We start from the raw sequence: 9,004 nt of genomic DNA, 5'->3' as shown, positions 1-9,004 counted from the left end.
ACGTGTTCTCATTGAATTTACTGGGTTGCCAAGATAATCCATCCATCTGACTGGTGTGGCATATCAAGAAGCTGATTAAACAGCATGATCAGTGCACAGTATTGGGGACAATAAAAGGCTACACTAAAATATGCAATTTAGCCACAGATGTCTCAAGTTTTGAGGCAGAGTGCAACTAGCATGCTGACTGTGGGGATGTCAACCAGAGCTGTTGCCATAGAATTTCATGATAATTTATCTACCATAAACTGCCTCTAACATCTTTTTAGAGAATTTGGCAGTACGTCCAACTGGCCTCACAACCGCAGACCACGTGTAACCAGCCCAGGACCTCCACATCCTGCTTCTTCACCTGCGGGATCGTCTGCTGATGAAACTGAGGAGTATTTATGTCTGTAATAAAGCCCTTCTGTGAAATCCATAGATTAGGACCTAATATATTTATTTCAGTTCACAGATTTCCTTATATGGACTGTAACTCAACAAAATCATAGAAATGATTGCATGTTGCGTTTATATTTTTTTCCAGTATATTTCTTGATGTGTAACAATGATGTGCCAAATCTGTGATTTATTGCATTAGCCTTTTATAGAGACATTGAACCACTGGTCACTTCCGTTCCACACTGTGTATTTAAATACTGTATCCCTGACGTAACTCAACATAATATTTCTACAACTGTACATTGTATTTTAGTTTTGTTTATACACACTGCATATTGATTTATATACACTGGATTCTTGACATAGCTTATTGTAATATATCTACTGCTGTAAAAATCATTCTTAGTTGATTTTGTGTAAATGTTCCTAGATTACATACGTATAGACTGTATTTGATTATTGCTACAGTGCTACTTGGGCTGTTAATCAGTTTGTCCCGCCATTCTTGATTTCTTGTCTTTTTTGTATTTTTTCCTCTTACATTTGAATTGTTCAACATGTTGCTGCATTGTTAGGAGCTAGTAAGATAAGCATTTTACTGTGCCCGCTATAACATCTGCTAAACTGTGTAGGGTAAGCATGAGAATAAGACGCAATATTCCATATAGGTGATAATATCTCTCTAAGAGCTGATCCGTCATCAGTATTGTAGAATAATTGTAATATTAATGTAAGATTTGAACGGAGAAAGTGGATCCAAGACCAGAGCTGCCTTTCTTTCCATCCTATCAGTATTGACACATGCTCCAACTAAGCACTTAGTGGAACTTCTTCCTACGTACTGTTTTGGGAAACACATGTGAGTTGTTTGGCCGTTATAGGAACAATACACTGTTAAAACACAAATTCCATCGCTATTGGGAAACCAGGCCCAGAACAGTAATCCCAATGAGATGACTAACCAAAGACCAAATCTGCATACCTGCACACAGTCCTACACGATTTGCAAATACACTTCTGTCAGAAAAGAGGTCACATTTTTTTCTTCCAATGAATCCGAGTAATTCCCAGCATAATGAAATGAGATTGAGTGAATGGATAACTTCATCCACCTACAATCTACCCAACTTTTGAAATTTCCTTCTGAGAAAAAGTGAGTTGATAACAAGAAACAGACTGCTTGCGTACTCATAGACTTGAGTCAGTTACAGTAAATAGATTGCAGAAGTGTGGTATCCATTTCATTCCCTACCCCCTTGCTGTAAATAAGTTAATCAGTACATACTGCTTCATAGGGGATTCAGAATCACATATTTGTGGGGAAAATCTCCAGATTCTGCAACCGAACACGGTATGAGAAACATCACGTGGGCTAGAATTCAGCCGACTGTGCGTTAATTCATTGGTTTAAAATTGCAACTCACAATGAAAACATTGATTCTTGCTGTAGCTCAGCCACAGTTAAATGAAAAGAGCTAAGTGAGTGAGACGCTTTACAGTCAGCAGTCTAGCCAGGTTGCAATTACATGGGAGAAGGCATGATGGGTGGGAAGCTTGTCGATTGCCTAGTCTGACCAAGAGGCATGATAACAACATAATATTACAGATTGCTGATGAGAATAATCTAATTCATGCAATTAAGGATAATGACTTTGAATAAAATCCATTTACGATTTTCAAAGCATTTTATTTGAACAAAGCCCAATAATAACAGTTTTGGACCACCCATTGTAACAGCCTGAGGTATGAATTTATGATAGGGACAATAAAGATCTTGCCATGTTTTCATCAGTCTCATTGAAAATGATCAGTCAGAATCATGCTCAAGACGATGGTCCTATTCAATCCATAGCGTTTGCCCAGTAAATTCACATAAGAATATTTCACACGAGACACCGTACCGTCAGATAAACTTCCGAATCATATAACACTAAACAAGATAGTGTTTACTGTGTCCATGTTAAATCACTTCAAGAGAAAGATAGAGGTCAAGAATGTGGTTATGAGCTAAGAATCAACCATAGCTTTGTTAATCCAAAGGATGAGCTTGAGTGCAGGTATACGTTTATAATTGGGTGACCAGCGGACATATACACTGTTCCCACGTCACCCTTGGCCCTGCAATTTAAAAAAACAACAACATTTAAGTAATTTAGCAGACACTCTTATCCAGAGAGACGTACAGAAGCAATTAGGGTTAAGTGCCTTGCTCAAGGGCACATTTACAGAATTTTCACCTAGTTGCCTCGGGGATTCAAATCAATGACCTTTTGGTTACTGGCCCAATGCTGTTAACCGCTACGCTACCTGCCACCATCTGCTAGTAGTTTGGGGAAGATTGTAATGATACTAAAGTAGGCCAAGTGAACATATATTACTAATAATACAGGAGAAAAAGCTAACCGTCTTAGAACACACACATACACACACACCAATTTGACTCGGAAACACTGGGCTCATCTGGTTGTACTGTACATGCACACTCAGTCTCAATACACTCAGTCACTACAAAGATACTCAGTTGCCGAAGAGGATGAACACCACTCAGGGATTTCACCTTGAGGCCAATGGTGGCTTTAAAACAGTTCAAGTTTGAAGGCTGTGATACAAGAAAACTGAGGATGAATCAACAACATTGTAGTTTCTCCATAATTGTAACCTAATTGACAGAGTGAAAAGAAGGAAGCCTGTAAATAATAAAAAATATTCCAAAACATGCATCCTTTTTGCAACAAGGCAATAAAGTAATACTGGAAAAAACATGGCAAAGCAATTCACTTTTTGTCCTGAGTGTTATGTTTGGGGCAAATCAAATACAACAAATTACAGAGTACCACTTGCCATATTTTCAAGCATAATGGTGGCTGCATCATGTTATGGGTATGCTTTGAATTCTTAAGGACTGGGGAGTTTTTCAGGATAAAAATAAATAAATAAATAGAATGGAGCTAAGCACAGGCAAAATCCTAGAGGAAAACCTAGTTCAGTTTGCACTGAGAGATGAATACACCTTTCAGCGGGACAATAACATAAAACACAAGGCCAAATCTAGACCGGAATTTTTACCAAGAAGACAGTGCATGTTCCTGAGTGTCCGAGATACAGTTTTGAATTAAATCTGCATAAGAACAGCCCTTAGCCATGGTATATTGGCCATATACCACACACCTCAGGCCTTATTGCTTAATTATACCATGGCGTTTTTGAATAGCTTGAAGGTCATTCTAGAGTGTGCATTAAATCCCTATAATGCATGGTATATCACCACGATATAATTCAATGGCTAGTTAATTATTACATGTTCTATGTTTGAGCTGCTTTTGAAAGCAAAAGTTGAATTGAAAACATTAACATTATTGCATTGTTGATTTAGATTTAGCAAGATAGGACTGATGGTTTGGTTTACTAAACTAGCAAGTCTATTTGGCTACCAAGGTAATTACTGTAGCTATCTAGTAAACTTGCTAGCTGCTTCAGTGGATGTTGAACACAATTCCACCGGCAAACAAACACGTTTCTAGTGGCAAATTTGTTCAATTATAGCGATGGTATAAAAGGGATAATCAACTCAGGGCTCTATGCGTTCTCTGGAAAATAACGCAACTCAGTGGAAGGTTAGTTCCACTCCGCTAGTGCATCGTGGAACACACCTTCCACGTCATTCACTATTTTCCATAGAACGCATAGCCCCTCACTGATTATCTCGTACAGATTTATAGAATAATTTCTCTAAAACTGTCAAATTTGTTATTTTACACAATATATTTCCACAGCACTGGCAAACCATGATTGACCAACTCCCTGACCAACATGGCTGACCTTAGGACCATCGTAAGAAGGTTCATATCCGCTCTAGTCTTCTAATTCCTAATTCTATGGTTCCACTCTTGCATGCAGCATCAAATAGGGACAGGCTAAAAAAAAACAGCTTCATAGAATAGAATCTCAATCAAGCACAAAACATGAGTTTACAGGTCCTTATCGTGACACAATATTCCTTGTCAACATTGTGTGAATTGTAAAGAACAGGAGTCATATGCAATATACACATACCCACACTGAGAGGCTACAGTAGCCACGTTCTGATCATTCGTGAAATGGCAGATCATGTTCCCTTTTTGGGGCTAAACAGACTTACAGGCCTGAGCCCCAGGGCAAAATATGGCCCCCTCTCTCTCTCACACACACAAGATGGCACAGTCAGTTCAAAGAGGGGCAGAAGGAAGGCCTACTGCTGTGTTTGTAATGCCCTGAAATGTATTCCTCCAGTTTCCAACAGCCTGCCTGCTGCCTGACCTACATACCTGTACCACCCCCGGCGTGAAGAGCCGCACTGCCCACTGCGAACACCAAGCTTGATGGGTAATGTGGTCTGACATTGCTGGGCCAACAAAACCAAATAAACTCATGAAAGGAAAGTTACCATAACTAAGAGGAGCACTGAACTGTTCAAATGTCTTCCTTTCTAGAAAAAAAACTATTTTTTTGATTTTCAAGTCCCATTGATTCAAATCAGATTCAGAGCCAAACATAACCCATGATGCTATGTTTTTTGGGAGCAAACTGAACCTTTGTATCTGCCAAGCCTTAAGAAAACGCTTCCCAACAAACAAGATCATTCCAATAGTTATCTAAAAATACTGGATGACCTACAACAGACTGCCTGGGTAAAATGAACCAGTTAATTCACTACAATTGTTTCAGTAACAGAATGCTGCAAAACCCTCAAATTAAAAAACACAGAAGTTGCACGGCAAAGTTGTACAGGGAACACAACATTCTCTAAATATTGCTTGTTGACTGCAGGAGCTGTGTCAGACATTACAGTACCAGCACAGTGGGTAGTCTGAACACCGCATACCTATTCCCCAGACAAGGAGCCCTATTTCTCTCCTCCAACATGGCAGGACAAGCAGCAGAGCAGGAAGAGACCTGTCATCACCAGGACTGAGAGAAGGGTGCAGGTGCACACTTAAGTGAATTAAGATGATAAGCAAGTCATTGGACGCTTAATTTGAGGCTGGCATAGCAATCAACGCTTTCTCACTACCAGTGTTAACCTTTTCAGCTGCCAGGGATACTCTGGCTTTGACACATATAAGCCATAATATGGTATTACATGGAAGTCTAGAGTCTCTGGAGATTGAGAAAATAATTTCAAATTCTCTACTTCAAACTCTTCCTCATATACTGTACCAGTCAAAAGTTTGGATACACCTACTCATTCAAGGGTTTTTCTTTATTTTTTCAATTTTCTACATTGTAGAATAATAGTGAAGACATGAAAACTATAAAATAACACGTATGGAACCATGTAGTAACCAAAAAAGTGTTAAACAAATCAAAGTATATTTTAGATTCTTCAAAGTAGCCACCCTTTGCCTTGATGACAGCTTTGCACACTCTTGGCATTCTTTGGGGGCTCCTGAGTGGCGCAGCGGTCTAAGGCACTGTATATCAATGCTAGAGGCGTCATTACAGACCCTGGTTTGATCCTGGGCTGTATCACAACCGGCGTGATTGGGAGTCCCATAGTGTGATGCACAATTGGCCCAACGTCGTCCGGGTTAGTGTTTGGCAGGGGAAGGCCGTCATTGTAAATAAGAATTTGTTCTTAATTGACTTGCCTAGTTAAATAAAGGTTAAATTCTCTCAAAACAGCTTCACCTGGAATGCTTTTCAAAGAATTGAAGAGTTCCCACATACACTGCGCGCTTGTTGGCTGTTTTTCCTTCACTCTGCGGTCCAACTCATTCCAAACCATCTCAATTGGGTTGAGATCGGGTGATTGTGGAAATACCAAATACCAAATACATGATCTGTCACATGATCTCAGTATTTATATACACCTGTTCTGCTAGGCCCCAGAGTCTGCAACACCACCAAGGAGCACCACCAAGAAAGCGGCATCATGAAGAACAAGGAGCTCTCCAAACAGGTCAGGGACAAAGTTGTGGAGAAGTACATATCAGGGTTGGGTTATAAATAAATAACCCAAACCTTTGAACATCCCACGGAGCGCCATTAAATCCATAATTAAAAAACTGAGAGAATATGCCATCACAACAAACCTGCCAAGAGAGGGCCGCCCACCAAAACTCCCAGGCAAGGCGGACATTAATCAGAAAGGCAACAAAGACACCAAAGATAACGCTGAAGGAGCTGCAAAGCTCCACAGCGGAGATTGGAGTATCTGTCCATAGGACCACTTCAAGCCGTACACTCCACAGAGCTGGGTTCTACGAAAGAGTGTCCAGAAAAAAAGCCATTGCTTAAAGAAAAAAATAAGCCAAAAGGCATGCGGGAGACTCCCCAAACATATGGAAGAAGGTACTCCGGTCAGATGAGACTAAAATTGATCTATGTCTGGCGCACATCCAACACCTCTCATCACCCGAGAACACTATGCCCACAGTGAAGTATGGTGGCGGCAGCATCATGCTGTGGGGATGTTTTCCATTGGCAGGGACTGGGAAACTGGTCCAAATTTAAAGATTGATGGATGGCGCTAAATACAGGTAAATTCTTGAGGGAAACCTGTTTCAGTCTTCCAGAGATTTGAGACTGGGACAGAGGTTCACCTTCCAAGCAGGACAATGACCCTAAGCATACTGCTAAAGCAACACTTGAGTGGTTTAATGGGAAACATTTAAATGACTTGGAATGGCCTAGTCAAAGCCCAGACCTCAATCCAATTGAGAATCTGTGGTATGACTGAAAGATTACTGTACACCAGCGGAACCCATCCAACTTGAAGGAGCTGGAGCGGCTTTTATTTGAATAACTGGCAGAAATCCCAGTGGCTAGATGTGCCAAGCTCATAGAGACATACCCCAAGAGACTTGCAGCTGTAATTGCTGCAAAAGGTGGTTCTACAAACTATTGACTTTGGGGGGTGAATAGTTGCGCACGCTCAAGTTTGAATTTTTTTGGTCAAATTTTGTCACGCCCTGACCTTAGTTATCTTTGTTTTCTTTATTATTTTGGTTAGGTCAGGGTGTGATGACGGTGGTATATGTGTTTTCCCCTGTCTCTGGGTTTTGTATGTTTATGGGGTTTCCTAGTGTAGGTGTTTTTATGTCTATGGTTGCCTAGATTGGTTCTCAATCAGAGGCAACTGTTTATCGTTGTCTCTGATTGGGGATCATATTTAAGTAGCCATATTCCTTGGATAGTTTGTGGGTTATTGTCTATGTGTAGTTGCCTGTCAGTACTCGTGTCTCATAGTTTCACATTCGTTTTGTTGTTTTGTATAGTTTGTTCAGTGTTTATTCTTCATTAAAAAAAGAGTATCGCCTTTCTGAGGAGGAAAGAGAGGCAGCGAAAGTGGAACGGCGATACTACGAGGAGAAATACCGGAGAATAGTGGAACGGCGACGATATGAAGGTACACGGCTAGCACGGAAGTCCGAGAGGCAGCCCCAATAATATTTTTGGGGGAGGCACACGAGGCCACCAGCCCAGTACCACCAGTGCCAACACCACGCACCAGTCTTCCTGTGCGCCTCCAGTGCCCAGTGTGCCCTGTTCCTGCTCCCCGCACTCACCCTTAGGTGCGTGTCACCAGCCCGGGTACCACCAGTTCCGGCACCACGCACCGGGCCTCCAGTGCATCTTCCAGGGTCCAGTACGTCCTGTTCCTGCTCCTCGCACTCACCCTGAGGTGCGTGTCCCCAGCCCGGTACCACCAGTGCCGGCACCACGCACCAGGCCTATAGTGCGCCTTGGCAGTCCAGTACACCCTGTTCCTCCTCCCTGCACTAACCCTGAGGTGCATGTCCCCAGCCCGGTACCACCAGTGCCGGCACCACGCACCAGGCCTACAGTGCGCCTCGACAGTCCAGTATGTCCTGTTCCTCCTCCCCGCACTCGCCCTGAGGTGCGTGTCACCAGCCCAGTACCACCAGTGCCAGCACCACGCACCAGGCCTACAGTGCGCCTCGGCAGTCCAGAGCGTCCGGCGACAGTACCCAATCCAGAGCGTCCGGCGACAGTGCCCGGTCCAGAGCGTCTGGCGACAGTGCCCGGTCCAGAGCGTCCGGCGACAGTGCCCGGTCCAGAGCGTCCGGCAACAGTGCCCAGTCCAGAGCGTCCGTCGACAGTGCCCAGTTCACAGCGTCCGGCGACAGTACGCAGTCCAGAGCGTCCGGCGACAGTAACCAGTCCAGAGCTTCCGGCAACAGATCACAGACCGGAACCTACAATGACGGGCCACAGTCCGGAACCTCCTACGACGGGCCACAGCCCGGAACCTCCTACGACGGGCCACAGTCCGGAACCTCCTACGACGGCCACAGTCCGGAACCTCCTACGACGGGCCACAGTCCGGAACCTCCTACGACGGGCCACAGTCCGGAACCTCCTACGACGGGCCACAGTCCGGAACCTCCAACGACGGGCTACAGTCCGGGGTCTCCAGCGAAGGTCCCCAGTCCGGGGTCTCCAGCAACGGTCCCCAGTCCAGAACATCCGGCGATGATCCACGCAGCGAGGGTCCCCAGCCCGGGGCCTACGGTGAGGTTCTGCAGTCCAGAGCCTCCGACGATGATCCATGGGTCTGTGCTACAAGAGCGGTCTCAGAGTAAAGAAGGGGGGCGGCATCCAGAACCAGAGCCGCTAC

The sequence above is a fragment of the Oncorhynchus keta genome, chromosome 14 (genome assembly GCF_023373465.1).
Source record: "Oncorhynchus keta strain PuntledgeMale-10-30-2019 chromosome 14, Oket_V2, whole genome shotgun sequence".
NCBI lineage: Eukaryota > Metazoa > Chordata > Actinopteri > Salmoniformes > Salmonidae > Oncorhynchus > Oncorhynchus keta.
This window is presented reverse-complemented; position numbering follows the sequence as displayed.